Source organism: Apodemus sylvaticus, chromosome 5 (assembly GCF_947179515.1).
Source record: "Apodemus sylvaticus chromosome 5, mApoSyl1.1, whole genome shotgun sequence".
Lineage (NCBI taxonomy): Eukaryota > Metazoa > Chordata > Mammalia > Rodentia > Muridae > Apodemus > Apodemus sylvaticus.
In genome coordinates this window covers 100,642,374-100,663,962 of record NC_067476.1, presented here as the reverse complement: position 1 = coordinate 100,663,962, position 21,589 = coordinate 100,642,374, and the positions used below count along the sequence as shown (strand labels likewise).

The following is a 21,589-nucleotide window of genomic DNA, read 5'->3' as shown; positions in this document are numbered from 1 at the left end:
TCTGATAAGCCACATGGTCCTGTATGGGGGTGTCGATATGGTTTGAGAAATACTAAACTTAGAGCCTGATTATTGCTAGCCACAATCTCACTTGGGGTGCTGTTTCCTCCTCTGTCAAGCGTGGATAAAAATGCCTGTCTGAATCACCTCAGGGGCTGTTCTGAAAACACAACAGGATATACTAATCTGTGGTACGTGGCAGGGATGTGGCTATGAAGTTACACATCAAAGTCAAATGTCCCATCTCCTAAGTTCAACACAATGAATAATTTTTTCCAGTCTGTGACAGGTCCCATTGACTCTCTGACTGAATGGTAGATGAAGAATTTGGTTCTCATTTAGAGGATGTTCCGTACCAAAAGAAGGTATGTTTTAAACACTGGGGGTTCACTTCAAATGATGAGATTGTCCTAAAATGGCAGGATGTACACAGTGGATCCAGATGGAAGAGAAACAGTCACTCTATACACCTCCTACTCACTAGAGGAAATGGCAGAGGGAACCACCTGCACTGTGATCTTTTTCTCCGTCTGTCTGTCACCACTGTCATTGTCTTTCTGTCACCTTGTATGCCTGTGCATTGGAGTTCTTGTGTTAAATGCATGGTTGTGGCAAAAGATCTGAAAAAAAAAAAGACTGATCAAAGGTCTCTACAAATAAGAGCTGAACCTATGAGGCAAAGAGCAAGAGATAGTAAGATGGCCAGAAAGGTGAGTGGGTCTCAGTAAAGGCAGCGCTCATCAGGGAAGGCAGTCCAGGGCGCCGGGTGTGGGTGCTGCAGTGCCAGTCTACTTACAGAGACCAGAAGCTTGGCAGAAGGTAAGATTTAAAAAAATGGGCAACAAACAGAACATATTAAAGATGTGCAGTTTCATGAGTTTTGACAAAGGTCTACACTCGTGGCATAGCCAGTTCAAGCAGGATAACAAACCCTGCGTCACCCCAGCGCTTCCTTCATGCCCTTCGGAATCCCACCCCCCATTCTCATTTCCGCCTCTCTACCTTCAACCCCTGGTTTACTTTTGTCCTTGATCTTTCTGCCTTTAACAAAATATAATAAAGATAAAACCAACAGAAGGAAAGAGAAGGCACAAGAAACAGAGACCCATTTATCCACAAACTCAGAAATCCCATAAAAACTCTAAACTGGAAGCTTTGGTACTTACAAAGGACCTATAGGGTGAAGCAGAGAGAAGAGGGAAATAAAAGATTAAAAAAGAAAAGCCCTGGCACTGTGAGACAAGGAACCTCTACTGAATTTGTTCTCCATTGAGATTCTACTAATTTTTATTTCAACTGGCGACTGCTTCTGGGTTAGGGATGGGAGCATGTGTTCAATTCTCCTTCCAGTGCTAGGCCTCCATCCGGTGCAGACTCACACAGATCCTCTGAAACCTACCTCAGTCTCTGTGTGTTTGGATGTGAGTTGCTCATGTTGATTTAGGGGCCTTGTTTTCTTGGTTTCCCCTATCTTACACTCTTTCTGTTGAGGGATTTGTTGGAGGCATCCTGTTGTTTAGGGCTGAGCTATTAAATGTTCTTTTTTTTTTTTTTTTTTTAATATTTTAGACAGTGTTTCCTGCAGCCCAGGTCAGCTTTGACCTCATGATGTGGTCAAAGCTGGCATTAAACTTCTGACATCCCTGCTGGGATTATGGGCATGTGCCACCATGGTGGCTTCTTCCTTTTCATTTCAAAGAATTTTAGGAACTGTACAGAGTATATTATTTTCTAAGGGGTCTTGATCTTCTTTTAGAATATGAATATGAGATTTTTACATTTGTCCATGTTATATGAGATAATAATTATATAACATAATAGTTTGCTTCCTTTTATTACTGAATAGCATTCCAAATCACACAAATTGATGCAATACCTATAGGCACACTGATGTGGATAAAGAGAACTTTCATGGGGTGTCACACATATATAAAGAACAATAAGCAACTAATGACTACTGGGAGTGGTGGTGGTACCATCCTAGGGATGAGTTCCTGTACTGGTTATCTAATACAAAGACTTAAAATCAAGTTCACACAAACAGCAAAAATGGACACAATATGTTAACATTAACAATTAAAGAAAAGAGTAATCAATTTGAGAAGGGAACATGGGGGTATTAGAGGACAGGTGAGAGTAAAGGGAAGGTGGAAATGACATAATTCAATTTAGGTAAAACAAATTAAAAAAAAAGAAAACAAATAAAAACTCAAATCCAGTCTGGAGTCTGGTTGGTGGAGCACCAGCCCTTCCATGTGGCACGTTCTTGGGTAAGTGATGTAATACTCGTTGGTTTCATTCCCCTTAGTTATAAAATACAAGTCTACAGCATTGCTCTTTTGAGGGCTGGTAGGGTTGGGTTGATCTCTGTGAGGCCCTTACTACAGTTTCCAGAATAACAGAAATGGTACAAAATTCTCATTAGAACCAAAGTTACTTCCACACATTTCCAATCCGTGTTTTTTGTTTGTTTGTTTGTTTTCTTTTGTTTGTTTTTAGGGCTGGCAGGGTAGACTGGAGCAAGGATTACATAATACTGACCATGCCTCACCGTGACCAGCCTCTCTATGCATTGCCAGAGGTGGGTCTCATGGCAGCTGCTGGGTCGTGGGGCTAGATGACACTAGGTGTCTATCCAAACCAACTGTGGTGTTGGGAGAGTAGGTCCTGGCTTTCCAAGGCCAAGTGGAATCTACAGGGCTGGCTCCATCACTCGGATGTTTTTAGCCTTGGTACAAATATAATGTCTAAGACAGGGATGTGAAAACATGAGTAGATTTTAGACATTATTTAGAAGTTACCTACATATTGTTGATATATAATAATAATTATAAAATATAATTGATATATTTAAAATAAGAAAAGTAATAAAACCATTAAATATAATATAATAATAATAATAATTAGCTGTAGAATCTAGGAGATTAGGAAAGAGGGCTGTTAATTTGAATATATTCAGATTGATTTAATCTTATATTTCTCCATATGTACCACCAGACACAGCTTTGTCTCTGATCCACTCTGTGGGAGCAGAGCCTTGTATGGAAACTCACAGCCAGTCCTGGCTTTGGCCCTTGGTAGCTACAGCCAGCGTTCAGAAGGTACTAGTGTTGGGTTGGAAGGGAGTGAATCTTTTTCTCCCTCCCTTTCCACTCCTCCACTAAGGGGTTTAGCTTCCCCCTAAACTGTCTTCTCATCTCTGGTTCTCTTGGCTTAGCAACAACTCTGCTCCTTGACCTTCAGCTCCAAGGGAGTAGACACCTCTCTGCTGTGGTTCTGTGGTTCTGTGTGGTTCTGTGTGGTTCTGTGTTCTGGAGGGCTCAGCCGCCTCTTGTGAGTTCCCTTAGTCATTCCTGCAATGGGTGCCTTTGAGCAGATCTCCTCAATGGGGACTCACCATCTGCTTCCTGCCGGGACCTTGACTGATACAGTGGACAAAATAAGCTCTTTCATAGGAGGCTCTGAGAGAGGCAAAGAGGATAAAGAAGATAGTTCTATCTGGGAGCTGCAGCCTTCTGTCTGCCAAGCACTGTGGGAAGCAGCTCGAAGGGATTCAGGGAGTGCTCTGTGCATCAGAAATAACTCTCTGCTCTCAACAAGACAGCATTACCGAATCCTTACAGCAACTTTGCTACTTCAGCATAAGTTCAAACAAGAGGAACTGAATTTCAAAAAGGTTTAGTTACTTTCCCAAGGTTTCCAGCATGCAGCTCCAGAACTGGGGTTGAACTCTGGCTTTCTCTAAAGCCTGTACCCTGTTAGCCATGACAACAGTTGCTTAGGACCCCTCTGCAATCAGAAGCTGTGTGGATTCCTGGGGTGGAAGGGTCTTATTTGTCTCAGTGATGGGAAAGTGAGGATAGGAAGTGCGGAGGTGAACTCTGAAGGAGCTGCTTAATCACTGAGGAGCAGGAAAAGGGCTTCGTGGTCCTGGTACTAGCAGAGGAGACAGACTCCTATGGGAAGGCTGGGGATGAGAAATTCCGATTGTTAGCTCTTCTCCTCCCCAGTTCCGCAAGTAACAAACGACTTTGACAGCTGCTAGAGACACCGTTTTGTTCAGTCAGCTTCATGCTGTGGGACTCGAGGTTTGGAGGCACTGCATCTTTTTAAGGGTGCGTCTTTCTGAGGAGGCACACCAGTGCCCCCGACGCTTGAGCTGCCATCAGCAGATAGGTGGCTACCTCTGGACACAGAAAGAGACTAACCTTAGAAATTCAAATGGCAAAATTGTGAACAAGTGAAACTTGGGTTTCTGGAAACTTTGGGTGACTTTGCTGAAACTCACTAATTTAATCTATGTCTAGTGTCCATTCTGAGAAAGGAGGGGCACAGACAGGTCAGTTGTATCAGCCACTACAACAGAAAACTCTTTTTCTTTACTTTTTTAAAAATAGACTTATTTAGCTACAATGATGCACTTTAGAAATATACGGTAGAAAAAAAAGACACATTTCTTAGTGTTTATAAACTTTTGGCATATTTACTTTGACATTCACACACAATAAAGCAGCATTCCCAGGAATTGTCAGGAATTCAAAAGTATGACTATTTGAAACATACTTCCAATGGTCTTCATACTCAATTATTTAGGTCTCTAAGAGTCATGTCCAAAGAATGAATTAAGCTAAGTTTAGCAATACTTATGAAGGAAGAATTGTCCTTTTCCATGAAATCAAAACACAATGTGATTTTGTTTCTGTCCTATAGACCTCTCCCCTTCTTGCAGGGAACAAAGCAACTTATCTTCAACTGTCATTCCCACAATGCAGGATTTTCCATCGCCCAGATTGGCAGTTGATGATAGAAGTGAGAAGCTATTACCAGGAAATCTTATTTGTAGAGAAATCTCTTGAGAAGCGCTTCTCCATCCCCACCCTACCCTGGTATCTCTCCCATTATGATTGGCTCAACATCTCTAGAATTCAGTCCAAAAAAATGGGCGAGTCTGTCTCCCAAAGGCCTTATAACTTTAAATGAAGTTAGGTCTAGAGCTGAGTGTCTGTCTCCCATGCCGCCATCTGGTAGGGATGCATGGCGTCCCATGAACGAAGCACCTGCAGAGGGTCAGAAGTGCTGGGATACTCAATCTGACATCACCTGGCACACATGAAGTGCTGGACTCCCGAAAGCTGTGAGCTCAGTTTCCAGGGCGGAAAGAGGTAGATTGTGTGTGTGCGTTCTGTCCAAAACATGGCTGATCCACGCCTGACCCTGTAGAGACTTCTTGGTGTTGGGGGAGGTGATGTCATTCTGCTTCCTGCAGCTGCTTGTTATAGTCCGCCAAGGAGTTGCTCTCCTCCAAAATCCCAGAGAGGAGCAGCAGCTGAAAGCCAGTGTGTGTGTGGGCTTCGTGACCGCAGCAGCGCTTGCACCTGATGGCAGTCAGAGAAAAGCCACGAGGAAAGCAGCAGGAGAGAGAATGTCAGCAGCCAGGAGCTAGGGCTACGCTGGAGCACAGTCCCATCTCTGCCCTCCATGTTAGGCCAATGCTGAGTTGCTCTCCGGTCTGACTGGTCCATAGAGATCCATCGAATGTTCTCAGTAAAGGTCAAAAGCTGGGAATACTATTACTGGGTTAATTTTGAAAATTGTGTGAGCGTGTGTATGCTTGTGTCCATTTGTGTGTATGTCTGTTTGTGTGTATGTATACACGCACACACGTGTGCATGTTCACACATGAGTAGGAGCCTGTGTATACTTATTTGAAGGGAGTGCTGAGAGCAGAGATTGGGCGTTTTTCTCAAGCTCCACTCTATGCTTTGAGGCAGAGTCTTTCACTTGAACTCACATCTCCACCAAATTAGAAAGAAAAACTAGCCAGCTTGCTCCAGGGACGCCCTTTCTCAGCCTCCAAGATGCCCTGCCATATCTACCTGACATTTAGTTCCATGCTGGGGACCTTAGCTTTGGTCCTTGCAACAAGATGCCTCCCTAATCCCAGTTTGGGAATTGCTGTTGTTTTTAGAATGACGTTGTTAGAAGCAGGGCATATTTCTCTCAACAAGCTGGCTACAGAATCTCAAACCCAAACAAAAATGCGTTTGAACATGAGGAATAGCTCCCGAAAAAAACCAGAAAAGCCACACTTTCTGAGACAAGAACCATGCACTAGCATACAAAGTGACTTAAAAGCCCCCGCTCTTCATTTAATCTAGTGCTTTGTGAGTGAGTTTGACTGAGCCTAACACTGCCGAATTTTGCTGAGTCCAGTGTTCTTGTGCTCACTGCTAGCATGTTGTGTTGAAGCTGGGAGGGCAAAGCCACACCCCACCCTTCCTGTCAAAAGCCCTTTTCTCATTCCTCCCTAATTTACCATTCATTAAGCAGGTAATTGAATCTATGAATACACCCACTTACTTATTTCTCCCTTGTAATAAAAATGTGAGACTGTCTCCTGCAGTGGCCAGCTTTGGCAGAAGCCTGACAGTAATGAAGTATACATTCATCTTTTAGAGCCTCACAGTCCTGGTGATAGTTTGAGGTGAATGGCAGATAACTCAGCAGAAGGGGCAGCACCTGAGGCACATGAAGGAGACACAGGAGTCTAGGGCTAGGGAAGGAAAACATAATGGGTGTCTGGCCAAAGGTGGTGGTAGTTCCAGAAGCCAAAGAACTTAAGAGTTGGACAGAGAGACAAGAATCTGGGAGGGCTTTTGAGAAGTGGAGTGGAGAGGAACACTTCCTCGGCTGTAGAGCAGGCTGTTCTCTGATCACTGCGGTCGGTATTTTTCTCTTGGGCAGAGACGGCACAGGTAGCATCTGTGCTGTGCGGTTTTGTGTGTGTATGTGCATGAATAAAAAATAGTTTGGAGAAAAATTTAGCTCATTAACTATAAAGAGAAGTGTCAGTTATTTGAGAGGACGGCCTTGGGAGCCAAGTGGCCTGGTGTCTTGAGTGTGGGCTGTAAAACCAGGCCCCGGCTAGATCTTCCCTCACTCTTTTACACCAGGAACCTCACCGCTGTGACATTAAAGAAGACGTGTTTTTTGTTTGTTTGTTTTGTTTTTTTTAAGTAAAATGCTTAAATAAAGTTGTCAGTGAATCAGAAGAGGCAGGATAAGTTACAATGAACTGAATATGAAATTTGGTCTTTGGGAACACATATAAAAGCACACATTACTGTCTGTGCCGGAGCACAGCCTAGCAGCTGACCAATGGCCTGGTCTGGCAGGATAGGCTGCAAAGGTGCATTGCTTTGTAGAGTTAAGGAGCTCTTGATCCTTGAAGTAGAGACTTGCTTATTATGGAAAACACCTGACTCAAGCAATTAACAGGAGGAGGGCCTTATTTTGGCTCATGGTTTGCAAATGTTACTGTCTAGTCCACATCAGAGAAGGAACTGTGGCAAGTGGCTCCTCGGGAGGGGTAGCATGTGGCTGAGCCTCTCCATCTTTTTATATTTCAACAGAACAGAGAGCAGAGGTGAGACAGGAAGTGGGGTCAGGCTATTAATCTGGAGGCCAACTACACAGCAAACCATCACCATCTTCAGTTCGAGCCCAACTCAGAGAGGTTTGATGAATGGCAGGTTCTCACAGATGAAGCAGCAGGCGTCACTCTTGTACACAGAGGGGGCTCAGCTGTCCTCAGCTCCCTCAGGAGGAAGGTGGCTCAGCTCTGGACTGTCTGCTTTGCTTTATAACCTTTCAGTCTCAATCCGTTCTCAGGAGTTTCCCAGAAGATAAGAGCTTTCTTTCCTAATTTCTCCTCAACACATACTTCCCCTGTACCCTTGGCAACATCACAGGGCAGGAGAAGGGTGCTGGGTCATTTCTGAAGGAAAGGTTTAGGTTAGGAACTTCTGAAGAAGGTTTAGGATCTCTATGTAGTTGCTTTTAGTTCTTAGTTACGTGAAAATGCTAAGTAGTCCCTCCCCTTTGCACACTATGAATGCGTGCCTGCTTGTGTATGAACCACCCCCGCCTTTATGGTGTTTAATGGCTGCTCAGTCTCTGGTGAGGCTCCTATTCTTAGTAAGAGTCTTCGCTCACCCTCTGGTTTGCAGCTTCTCTAATTTTCTTACAGCTGGGATGAGACAGGCTGCCCATGGCCTTGGTCTGATTCATGCCTTCAGCATTTTTTAGTATTTCAGGGCAAGGTTGTTCTGTGTTAACAGGAGGCTCTGAAAACTGAGAAAACCTCTGGGCACAGCTGTATCAGAACTACTGTGAATCTTCCCAGCTTTGGGCAGTAGTAGGTGGATGGCCTTTCAACTTGGTTGAACTTCCTTGAACCTCCAGGGCATGAAAGAATTTTGCTGTTACCTTGTGTGAAATTCCAGATAAATGTTATTTTTTTTTCTCATTTTGTGTCTCTGATAATTTGGAAAACACGCTGCTGGAACCTTTTGATAAATAAGGCATTGCAACAGGAGGGATTAAGTAATCTAGTCAATCTCATACCATAGGAAGGGCCAGGATTCAGAATTTTCCAGCCCAAAGCTCCTGTGATGTCACATGTGGGTGCCTCATGCTGTCACGTGACACACTGGAACCACAGGGAGAGCTTGACAACCGTGGCCCTGTCCACCATTTCCTGTCTACACCACTGACTGGCTGTGTGACCCTGAGAAGGCTCCACAGCTTTTCTATGTTTCCCCTTCAAATTGAAGCATGAGTCAATAATCATTTTATAGTGCACTTGTGAGAATTAATAAATATATAGAAAATTCTCACAATAGTAGCAGATACACAATAAGCCTGGCAGAATACCAACTGTCACTCAGGACCTGAAGACCCACCCACTTCCTCTGACATCTTACCTTCCTGCTGAGTCTGTCCTAGCTTTGGGAATGTCTTGTTATTCAACCAACTTCCTAGGGAGACTGTGACCTAAACAGCTAGGGCCTTGTCTTTTTGCATGCAGGATTTAAACAAAACCTAATACTTTTGTGGCAAAGGGTCTTTCCCATTCACAATTAATTCTGAAAAATTAAGAGCAGTGCAATTGTCCTGCTTTTCTTCATTCCTGCCTGTTGGCCACGGGGACTGATGACTGTCAGGTACACTAAAGGCCAATCATTTATTCATCGCTTTTCTTGTGTTCCTGGGAATTTGTGGCGAGCCCCCCTGACCGGCAGGGAAGAAGACCACCGACACGAGGATTCTTCTCTTATCACACTTTTATTGGAGTACCGATGGATTAATGGAGAGTTGAAGATGAGAGGCGAGGGAGAAGGGAAGGGAGCGGCATATATAGGCAGGACAGGATGTTTCTACTATAGATAAGCTAGTCAGGCTGGGATAGGCTGCTTGCTGTTGCCGGGCAGACTTATGCTGGGACAAAGGCCAAAATGAGATGTTTACTGCACTCCTCGGCGCCATCTTGTAATGGCGTTTGCAGGAACAAAAGACAGCCCCTCACATCTCCCTCCTTTTGTTTTATTATGCAGCAAATAGATCTCCCAATTGAGAGGGTAGAGACAGTGGTCATACCTCCCAGCCAAAATTAATTTTCAGACCATGTACGGGAGTAATCCCTAGGCCTATTCTGGAGCCCGAGATACTCTCGACCTGTCCTCTGCCGTTTTTCTGGGAAAGGGAAACTTGGGCAGGCAACCCTTATGCGGAACGACATGTCTCTCAGAGGGATAGTGGCCCTCTGTGCGATACCTTGTTCAACAACCCTCCTTGGGTGCTGTGTTGGACACTCTGCCCAGTGCAATGAACCTGAGTTCCGGGCGTGCAAGAGCTGTCCGGTCAGCTGTCTAAATGCTTGAGCAAAATTCCAGGGCTGCAAATGCCTGAGTAATAAAACCTCAGAGATCTTTGTAGAGGCTGATCCAGGCTTGAGGAGATTGGCCTGCTTCCAGAGCTGTCAAGGCTCGAGCAATGACAACCTTTTCCCTGTTCCGAGCTGCTCGCATTTTGCAGAAAAGGAATAGAGTTAAAAATAGTCCTGCCAAACAAAATGCACCAAACATGCCAACTCCTATCCACTCCTTAAAATAGGAAAAGGTTTTTACCATCCAATCTGAAAATTGTCCTATAGTGACCAATTCTACCTTGGTGTTGTTAAGCACATGAATGCGATAACTGAAATTAGCTTGTAATTGCTCAAATTCTCTGGACCAATTTCCACTTAGAATATTAGACAACTGCTTAGACTCATTGAGGGTCGCAGAGTAGGGTGTTACACAGATGTGGGGAGTTCTGTCTACACAACTTGTAGAGATGACATCAAATAAATCTTGTAAGGCTACCTCTAAAAGGTCTATTCTCTTATTGAGCATTAAGATTCCTGATGCAAAATGAGCATTTATTTTCTCTTGTGAGGAAAAAGCAGTAGAAGTCTTCTGTACTATTTCATTAATTTGAGTAACTGTTTGTACCTGATTAGCCATAGCAACTCCTGCAGTGACTGCTGCAGCTGCAGAAACTGCTATTGCAGTGACTATAGCGGCAGTGATGCCAAAATCTCTTTTCTGCCTAAACAAGGTAACCAAAGGAAATTCACTTGGATCAACCCTAACGGGGATAGGAACTAGGGTAGGCATGCGCATTACTAAAGCTGAATCATGTTTTTTGTTACTCCAACACTGACTGATGTAACAACTTTGGTTCCTGCAATCCACTACTGGAGAGGAGTAATTAAACAGCAAAAACAAAAATGGAGGATCTACACACATGCGACCTCTAGAAAATGTCATATTATGTTGCTTATGAAAACTATTAACTACAAGCCTATTAGTAGTGGAGTTTAAGATTCCAGAAACATTAAACAGATCTACCTTACTATTTTCCAAATTGACTATAGGCGATAGATCACAGACTGTACCCTTAGAGTTAATAAGGGTCCAGGATGATAAAGGCCATCCTTTCTTTGTGGAATTGTTACGATACTTGTATCTGTCTAAATCAATTGTAAACCAGAAACCAGGTGAAATGGGAAACATTCTATCAAAATGTCCCCTGCAATGTAAAAACTCAGGTGGGTAATCAGGAAGAATATTTGGACAAAGATAAGTAGGCTTAGACCCATTGTATATCTTGCTACTGTTGTCCTTAGAGATCATGGGTATCAATAATGTCATGTTCATCCAAAAGGTATGAGTATTAACTGTGTTCAAGCCATTACTACCATCGCCCAAGCCTGACTGTTGGCCTGCGCTGACTTTAGTTAACGCCTCAGTCAGCATCTCGACCGGAAGACCTGGTCTTAGATATCTAAGTGGATCATCAAAAGCTGCCAACGTTTGATTCTGAATTTGAATACATTGTGACTGAAAAGAATTGGAAAAACAAAGTGTTCCTGCCAATGGAACCCGAGTCTGATTAAAACTTTGCACCTTCAATTCAGTCTGATCTTTAGATTTACAAGGCACCCCATAATGGCATCGGGTGGAGTAAAATTGGGGAAAAACATTAGACTCATTATGCACAGGCACTGGTATTGGCCACGTGCGAGAAAAAGACCAAAAATATTCTTCACTGGCGATCGTCAAGTGAGTCAGCCACCACAGGATCATCATTCTTCTCCACATCTTTGTCACTGGAATTCGAATCCTCCTCTCTTGGGCTTTCAACTCGGCGAGTTAGCCTCTCTGGAACCCAGATCGGATCAGCTCGGTCCTGTGGAAAAACACAAACAGCTCCCCTGGATCTCTGAATCACAGGATCCGGTCCATACCAGTTATTGTCCAGCACATCCTTCCACATGACGTGCATGCAAGGAGATGAAACTGAATTTACGTGCCTGTCAGCGGCAGTTGTATTGGACTCATTAAGATTTAAAAAATTAAGTGTAAAGAGAGCTAGAGATGTTCTTTCTCGTGGGGTAGCATGTTCAGCTATTCCCCCTTTTTGTTTTTGTAGAATCTCCTTGATAGTTCTATTGGCTCTCTCAACAACGCCTTGTCCTTGAGGATTATAGGGTAATCCCAGATGATGAGAGACTTCAAGGCGTGCACAAAATGCTTGAAAGCTACGGGAGGTGTAAGCTGGGCCATTATCTGTTTTTATGGCATGCGGCTTACCCCAGGCCGCCCAAGCCTCCAGGCAATGAGTTTTTACATGGGAAACACGTTCACCTGTCATAGGCGTGGCGTGAATAATGCCTGAGCATGTGTCTACAGACACGTGAAGATATTTAAGTCTTCCAAATTCAGGTACATGTGTCACGTCCATTTGCCAGAGAGATAAAGGCTTAAGGCCTTTTGGATTCACCCCAATATGAGGCGGGTGATGAAAAGGAACACATGATTGACAGTTCTTGACTATATCTCTTGCCATATTCCTGGGTATATTAAACTTAAGTCTTAAAGTATTTGCTGGGACATGATATAGATCATGAAAATTTTTAGCCAATTCAAAAGGATCTATAGCCACCATAATTGTTTGACGTGTTGCTCTATCCACGATATCATTCATGGTGCTCAATGGTCCCGGCAGAAGAGAATGAGCTCTGATATGACCAATATAAAAGGGGTGTCTCCTTTGCAAAATGCAATTCTGAATTTGTACCAAAATAGGAGCCACCATACTAGAGGGATGAATAGTAGCTGCTACTTCTAAATTTGAAACTGCATTGACAACATAAAGCGAGTCTGAAAACAAATTAAAAGGTTCTTCAAAATGTTTAAACACTTCCAGGACCACCTGACATTCTACAACTTGAGGTGCGTCCGGACGAAAGGTGCAAATTATAGGATCATGTCCTTGGATAGCATAAGCTCCTTTTCCTGATTTTGATCCATCAGAAAAAATAGTCACAGCAGCTGTCAAAGGTTTGGTAGCAGTAATTTTTGGAAAATAAACCAAATTCTTATCAACAAAAGATAATAACTCACTTTTGGGATAATGATTATCTATTATGCCCGAGAAAGCACACACCAGTATTGTCCACTCATCCACGGTACCTGCAAGAATCTCAACCTGTTGTTTGGTATAGGGGATAATTAAAACATCAGGGGGAGTTGCAAAATGTGTAATGCTAAATTTTATACCTGTTAAGGCCTGATTAGCAACTAAGGCAGGATAGTACTGTAACGTTTTTGCCCCCAACGAGTGGCCATGAAACCACCACAAGGGACCATCCTGCCACAGGACACCTGTAGGATAGGCTTTAGTCTGCAAGATACATAGTTTTAAAGGCTTCTCTGGGTCAAGGCGATCCAGACTTGCTTTTTCAATGGCCAATTCAACTTTACGAAGCGCTGCTTCTGCTTCAGGAGTAAGTGACCTAGGAGAGTTAACATCAGGATTGCCTTCTAAAATGGAGAAAAGAGGTTGAAGCTCAGCTCTAGGAATAGCTAGATATCCCCTCAGCCAATTGATATCTCCTAATAATTGTTGAAAATCATTCAGTGTTTTTAAGTGAGAGGTTCGAATGCAAATCTTTTGAGGTTTCACTTGATTATAATGGATGGTCGCTCCAAGAAATTTTACAATAGTAGACTGCTGTACTTTATCAGGGGAAATATACAGTCCCTTTTGTTCTAATGCCTTCGTTAAACTGATATAGGCATCATCAAGAAGTCGCTGTGAAGAAGCAGTCAATAAAACATCATCCATATAATGAAAAAATTTAACATTAGGAAAACTATTTCTTACAGGTTGAAGGACTGCATCCACATATAATTGGCACATAGTGGGGCTATTGGCCATACCTTGAGGTAAAACTCTCCACTGGTACCTTCTATCTGGTTGTTCATGATTAATTGAAGGCAGTGTGAAAGCAAATCTTTCTCTGTCTCTTGGGTGGAGTGGAATAGAGAAAAAACAATCTTTAATATCCAAGGCATAAATAGGCCAAGCTTTAGGTAGCGCAGAAAGCAAGGGTAGTCCCCTCTGTATGGCTCCCATAATTTGCATTTGAGCATTAACAGCTCTGAGATCATGTAATAATCTCCATTTTCCTGATTTCTTTTTAATAACAAAAATTGGAGTATTCCAAGGAGAAGTAGAAGGCTCAACATGACCCAATGACAGTTGTTCTTGCACTAAAGTCTCAGCTGCTAAGAGTTTTTCCTTAGATAGGGGCCACTGAGGCACCCAAACAGCCTGTTTTGTAGTCCAAGGAATAGATAATATTTCCTCAGTGGCCCCTAGGAAAAACCCAGCCCTCTTCTGTCCAGTTTCTGATTGGTCTCAACTGGGGATCTCCTGCCTTGCAGTCTAGCCCCAAGACCTTCTCCAGGTATATATCCTTGTTTTCTCATTATATGTCTGCTGACTTCAGAATAGTCATTGGTTAGAATCAAGTTCATTTGTTGTTGAATATCTCGACCCCAGAGATTAATGGGGAGATCAACAACGAAAGGCATGAATCTTCCTTGTTGATCCTTAGTTCTCCAATGCAATTCCTTAGCACTAATAGAGGGCGCTTGTGCATACCCTAGACCTTGCAGTGTATGAGAAGAAGTCTGCAGAGGCCAGTGCTTAGGCCAATCTTGGAGCCTCATAACACTCCGATCTGCGCCTGTATCTAAGAGGCCTGAAAAAGTCTTCCCTTCAATTTCTAAAGTCAGAATAGGTCTATTATTTAACTCAACAGAGAGGCAGGCCAAGTCAATTCCATTAGAGCCAAAACTCTTCTCCTGATGTTCCTGTGCAATAGCAGAGACTCTATCATGTGAAGATGGCAAAACAAGTAACTGAGCAATCCTATCTCCCGGGGCTATGGAGATGATGCCAAAAGGAGCATGACACATTACTTTGATGGTCCCTGTATAGTCAGAATTTATTACCCCGGGAATGACAAAAAGCCCCTTCATAGTCGAGGATGAGCATCCCAAAATAATGCCAACCATTCCTTTCGCTAATGGTCCAATCATATCTGTGCTTATTGCTTGCACACCCATCTTTTGTGTTAATACCAATCCGGTGGTGGCACGGAGGTCCAATCCTGCGGAGCCTGGTGTTGCTCTCCTGGGGGTAATGGAAGTTTCATGTTGGATTCCTGGATTGCCCCAAAGATTTTCGGGCCCTGGGGACGGGGGCCCTGCTTCCCGTTTTTTGGCTGGAATGCATTCTGGTGGATAGGCTGCCCATTAATGTCCTTCACTGATCTGCACTCATTGGCCCAATGTCTCCCTTTTTTGCACTTTGGACAAGTTCCAGGTACCCGAGCCACACCACGATTAACTTGTGAGCATTGTTTCTTAAAATGACCAGTTTGACCACATCTAAAACAAGCACCTGCCCTACGAGCTGCCGTTACAACTGCAGCAGCCAAACCTGCATTACTCAAGGGTCCACTGATCTCCCTACATGCTTTTAGCCAGACGTCAATCCCTCTTCCTTTCCAGGGTGTGATTGCCCTTCTACACTCCTTAGTGCATTGTTCATACACAAGCTGTTTAACCAACGGTGCAGCTGTTTCTGAATCTCCAAAAACCCTTTCTGCAGCTTCCATCATCCTGGCCACAAACTCTGAAAATGGCTCATTAGTTCCTTGCAATATCTTTGTTAGGTTTCCAACAACCTCACCCTTTTTTGGTAAGGCCTTCCATGCTCTCTGATAGATGTCATTAATTTGAGCATAGACCTCTATTGGAAATTGTGTCTGATTTGCTGCCCATCGACCTATTCCCATAAGCATATCAACATCCCACTGAGGGTGCTGATTCTGTGCATTCACTCGAGCCTGGGCGTGGGCCATGTCTACAACTAAGGACCTATAGTCCAGGTACTGTCCGGTGGATAGACTTGCTCTGGCAACCTCAGACCAATCTGATGGAGTGAGAGGCTGGCTTGCCAATCTGTTCAGCAATGCAAGAGTATAGCTGGCATTAGCTCCATAAGTCTTTGCCGCTTCAACAAGATCTTTCAATTGTTTATAAGGCACAGGCTCATGATATCTCTCATTAGTTTGTGGATTTTGAAAAACAGGAAAAGCAGATGCGAGGCGTTCCCACATCTTTCCTCCTATAAAATGACACCCCCCACCGGAAGGGCGATACGGGGGTGGAGCCAGAGATGTGCACGGGGCTGAGGGCGCCACTGGTCCCGCGCTTACTCTGGCTTTGTTCAAAATTGGCTGCCGCCCATAACGATCTCTCTCATACTCTGCAGCAGCTTCCTCAAGCTCCTCCTGGTCCTCCTCCGACAATCCTTCTACCACCGAATCATCTGAAATTTCTAAGTTTGCAAACTCTTCCAGTACTGGATATAGGGGTTCTTCTTTATTTTCCCCTTGTTTTATTTTTCTTTTCTTTTCCCTTTTATCTCTGTTGTATGCAGGCCTGTCTTCCTCCCCTCTTGACTCCGCTTCCGAGAGACTATCCTGGTGCGAAGCCAAGACCTTACGCCCCTGTTTAATCAGCTCCATGTTCTTACTGTCCTTGAGGCACGAATGGACCAGCTTCCATAAAGGAATTGATCCTCGGCCAATTCTATCCTCCTGTTTTGCTCTTTCAAGGTCTTCTCCTAACTTTTCCCAGCAGTCGAGGTTAAAATCGCCCGAAACAGCGAACCACGGCGCTGCCTTATCAATATCCTTCACTATAGTTTCTACTGTGCGTGGTGATATTTTCAGTCCTCTCTGCTTTAGCAGACCCTGTATAAGGGCTGCAAAGTCACAGGTGCCAGGTCCAGCCCCCAAGTTGTTGCCCATACTGCCCACTTATCTACGAGGGACTTACAGTACAGCGAGAAATGCCGCTTTATCTACAACGGTCTTACTTTCGTTTTTTAATTCCAACAACGACACTCCTCGCCGGGCTTATGGCAACGAAGCCAAAAGCAACACAGAAGAATCACCACGACTGCACAGAGAAAAATTCCAGCAAACACCAAAGGATCAACAGGGTATCCAAACCACATACTACTTACCTGGGGAGAATTACTCACTCCATGTGTAGAGTTCTGAATCCTTCTTGGGCCCCTCAGACGTGTCCACTGAACCTACTTCCCGGGTTTCGGCACCAGCTGTGGCGAGCCCCCCTGACCGGCAGGGAAGAAGACCACCGACACGAGGATTCTTCTCTTATCACACTTTTATTGGAGTACCGATGGATTAATGGAGAGTTGAAGATGAGAGGCGAGGGAGAAGGGAAGGGAGCGGCATATATAGGCAGGACAGGATGTTTCTACTATAGATAAGCTAGTCAGGCTGGGATAGGCTGCTTGCTGTTGCCGGGCAGACTTATGCTGGGACAAAGGCCAAAATGAGATGTTTACTGCACTCCTCGGCGCCATCTTGTAATGGCGTTTGCAGGAACAAAAGACAGCCCCTCACAGGAATTGAAGCCAGGACCTTGCTCACCCATCAGTCTGCGTTGCTAGTCCCTATTTATTCTTTGTATGTTCTGTCCTAGGAGGCTGCACGCCGGCCTTTCCACTGTGCTATGCCTTCAGCTCTCTTCCACTTTTGATCTTGAAGTTGCACATGATGGCCTTAAACTTCCTCTGTACCCAGGTTAGAGCTGAACTTAGCTAGCATCCTCCTGCTTTTGTCACTCACATAGTCATGTGTTGGGAATGCGGCCACCAGATCCACCCCTATTTATTTATAAGACTCGATCTTGACAATCCCTGGCAAAATTTCTTCTGGTCTTTGTGCTGAGTTGTCTGAGAATGAAGACACATTAGCATGTCTGCCTGGACAGAGCCTGGCAAAGGTGGATGTCATGGGTGAATTATGCCCCATTCAGAGTCTTTCAAGTGTGGCTGTCCTCAAGGCTGAGCTGCTCAGGACAGGGTCATGGGAGAAGGCTCTGTGCTTTATTGGACCCCTGGTTTCCTCAATAAGGTAAGAATTTTGACAATGACAGAAAATCAGTAATATCTATTCTCAGTGTTTTCTTAGCTTAGGGTTAACAAATTAAAAAAAAAAGTTTGTTGGGTCAGTCTGGGAAAGGTGTCCAAGTTACCTCTCACCCTGGTGCTGCCCCTTGCCAGATGGGCTCTGGAGCACTTTCAGCCCAGAACCACAGTTTATCTGGCATGACTCTGTGACCTAAGCCCCTGGCTGGATTTCATTCTATCTTGTTACATCATTGTGACTAATTTTTTTCTTGAAAATATGTTGTTTGCTTTAAACATGTGCTGACTGGTTTGGGCTTGCAAGCCCTGTCCTGGATTGAGGACTGATGCTAGGGTTCTATCTAAATAGCTTGGGAGCTATTTAGTTGAGGCTTCTTTGAGGAAGGAATGGCTAAGTGTTCTAAAAGGAACATTCTGTTTCTGAAACAGTAATTCCACATGCAGCCTATCTCAGCAAGAACCATATGACAACAGGGGCCAGATTCTCATACCGTGTAATTTTGCTGGAATTCACCACGGTTCGTGTAGTAACTTAGCGGTGACCTTATGTTTCTTTCCATGATGACAGCCTACAGTCTCCCGTTCAGATGCTGGCAGAAGCAAGTTGGCTGAGCAGTATAGGATGAAAGTTTGTAAATGGAGGAAGGAAAACCTAGCCAGGATCGGAGAAACCCAAAACGTGCTTTAAGAACGGAATGTCAAATGCTCCCAAATCGGGGTAGACTGACCTCACAAGAGTTGTCTAGAGAGCACAAATTTGTACCAACAATACCAATCAACAAGTTTGGAATAGGAAGCAAAACCAGCTGCCATGTAGCTGACACATGCTCACCACCGTGTTCTGTGCCTGTGCTGAGGATGCTCACAGTTACGTTCCTAGGCCTTTGCGCTAGCTGATGTACCCTCACATCACTGAGATCCACGGACCACCATACAGTCTACATCAGGTCTCCAACTCCCGCCCCAGCATCCTGGGATGCTTCCTGGCTTCATCAGCTCCATGTTGACAGCAGTGGCCATATCACCTAGGAGCTTGAGAAAGAAGCAATTTCTCAGTTCTAACAAAGGCCTATCTTCTAAGAGGGAGGGCCAACCATCTACTTTAACACAATACTCTTCTTGTCCCAGATTCTCATGCAGACTAACATTCCAGAATCATTAATCTAGACCTGCAGCTATCAAATATTCTGCATATCAGATATTTACATTACAACTTATAACAGTAGCAAAACTACAGTTATGAAGCACTAGTGAAATATTTATGCCTGGGGGTCACCACAACATGAGCTGTATTAAAGGGTCAAAGCTTTAGGAGGTTGAGACCCACTGCTCTAGGTTGTCTCTTTCTAACTTAGAGCTGTCCATCAACTCCCTAGTATATTCACCTGGTAACACTTGACTTTCTAGGACAACTAAGCCAATTACTTCTAAGCATGGCGTCTTAAAAGTTTTCCAGGTGAGTCTGCAGCATGAGCTGATTGCCATAGTGACCTCTTCATCAGAGCCTCAGTGAGCTACTGCTTCATCACTTTAGAATATGTGATGGTTTCCACAGCCTAAGACCAAACAATTCTCTAGCTTGCCCTCAAGTGCAGATCAGAAGAGAAACCATCTGTATCTGGCATCTGCTTTATTCAGGAGCCCATCCCTTCAGTTCTCCTTGGGATTAAGTTCAGCTTGGCTACAGAGAGCTCGACTTGGCATGATCCCTTCTTTTTCATTAGCAAGCCCCTTGACCTCTTTCATTTTTCCAGGACCCCAGTCTTTGGAGCCAGCTACGTGGGTTTATGTGAGCAGTCAGGTCCAGCTGGTGTCAGTGCTGGTTATGAGTCCCAAGGCGTGAGCTAGACAGGGGCAAAAGGAGAGTGGAAAGGAGGAGGATTTGAACATAGTGGAGGGCGGGTATACTTCTTCCATTGTACAAATACCAGTACGTTTCAAAGAAGTTGAAAGGCAGTTTTGCTAAGGTCTATAGAGGGTAGAACGGTTTCCAGCCTGTTTCCTCTGCTAGGTTGTTAGACTATGAAATAGTTAACCTCTGCCAAATGGTCAGTCCTGAAAGCACACATATAGGTAGCATTATATCCACTGAACAGATTATATTTAGGTGTGTGTGTGTGTTTGTATGTGTGTGTGCCTGTATGCATATAAGGATACAATGATTAGTGAAAAAAGGGGCCATGGATTTGAAGGAAGCCAAGGAAGGGTGTTCGGCATATGGGAGGGCTTAGAAGGAGGAAAGGAAAAGGAGAAATATTGCAATTATTTTATAATCTGAAAAAAATAAAAATAAAGAAATGACCTTGACTGAAAGAAATCAACAATGAAAACAAACCACAGCCAACCCAAAGAAATAAAATCTTAGTTTTCTCTTTGTTTCAAAGTAAAATCTCATTCTTAAAAGCCACCCAGTTTAACATAATGTCCGGTGTCAGCCAATTTTTTTGTTTATTTTTTTACAGAAGTCATGATTTTATTTTTCAGAGCTGGGAGGAGTGGAGGCGGAAAAAACAAAGTTTGGAAACCCTGTGATGAGACCTGTTACTGAATGCTAGTTGAAAAGCAAATGAAGAAAAGCCACGCAGATGCCTTCTGCTTCGTGATGGACTGTGTTCCATAAAACTATAATCCAAAATAAATCCTTAAGATATTTCTTGTCTTGAGGCATAGTGTCTCATTGGCCTCAAACCCAGAGTGCCAGAAGCAGAGGCAGGCTGTGAGTTCTAGGACAGCTCAGTGTACATAATTCCAGCCAGCTGAGCTATGTAGTGGGACTTTACTGCAGAAAAAGAACGATAAATGAATAAAAATGTTGCAACAGGTAAAAACACCACCCCAGCTTTAGTGCTTATCAGTCACAGTTTGCTATGATGAAACCCCCCAACAAGAAGAGCAACTTAAGGAAGGGAGGATTATTTTAGCTCACAGATCTGGGGCACAGTCTATCAGGGTGTGGAAGTCATGAGCACAGGACCCTGAGGCAGTGGTCATATTACATCTACTGTAAAGAATCGAGGGGAGATGGATGTTAGTGTTTAATCCACTTGTTCTTACTCCATTCAAGGCCCCAGCCCAGAAGATGGTGCTACTCAGTTAGGGTGAGTCTTCACAGTTCAGTTACTCCAATCTACATGATTCCTCACAGGTGTGCCCAGAGGATTGTTCTAGGTGATTCTAGGTCCTGTCAAGTTGACAATCAATACTGACGCTCATAAGTATGGACACTGCAGAGTGACAATGACAACACAAAGTTTTCCTTTAGAATTTGTCCAATCATTTTCTAATCTGCTAATGTTGTCCCTATTGTTAATAATATCCAAGGAATTGGGACAGACCAGATGAAGTGGAGTCTGGATGCATTTGGGGAAGAAACTCTTTATTTTTTGTGGGACTATGATCTTAGTACAAAGCTTGACTTTTCTCCTAGCCCTGACCCATCTTCTATCCATGAGAAACATTTTTTATGGCTTTTTGGCTGCAGAACACACACACACACATACACACATTCACCAAGCCTCCTAGACATGAATCTCTGCAGATTTTGCTAAGATAGCTGCAGTCTAGGCCTGGTGAGGGGCATTGGAATTTCAGACCCACTTCTTAGCTGGTTCTCAGTTTATTTCCACAACTACATTGAGCTCTGGAAACCTCAGTCGAGGGTTCAGATGGCTGGATTAGATATGCTCATGTTTGCATACAAACAGGTACAGACTGAAAATTCACTATCTTGCTGTAGTGCCTTGAGATTTTAGAACACTCTACCAAATCTTGAAAACCAACTCTTCTAGGCCATCTGACCACAAGTCTTGTCAACTACCTGGTAGCATTACTCTGAACAAGGAAAAGTATGTCCTAGGTTGATGAGGGACAATTTTGAGGC

General features: G+C 43.9%; 1 long non-coding RNA gene across 1 annotated transcript; it reads left to right on the top strand.

Moving 5' to 3' along the window:
- Positions 1-252: 252 nt before the first annotated feature.
- LOC127685728 (uncharacterized) lies at positions 253-20,372 on the top strand. Its single transcript, XR_007977917.1, has 2 exons — positions 253-365; positions 20,194-20,372. It is a non-coding gene; the product is annotated as an uncharacterized LOC127685728 (long non-coding RNA).
- Positions 20,373-21,589: the final 1,217 nt, after the last annotated feature.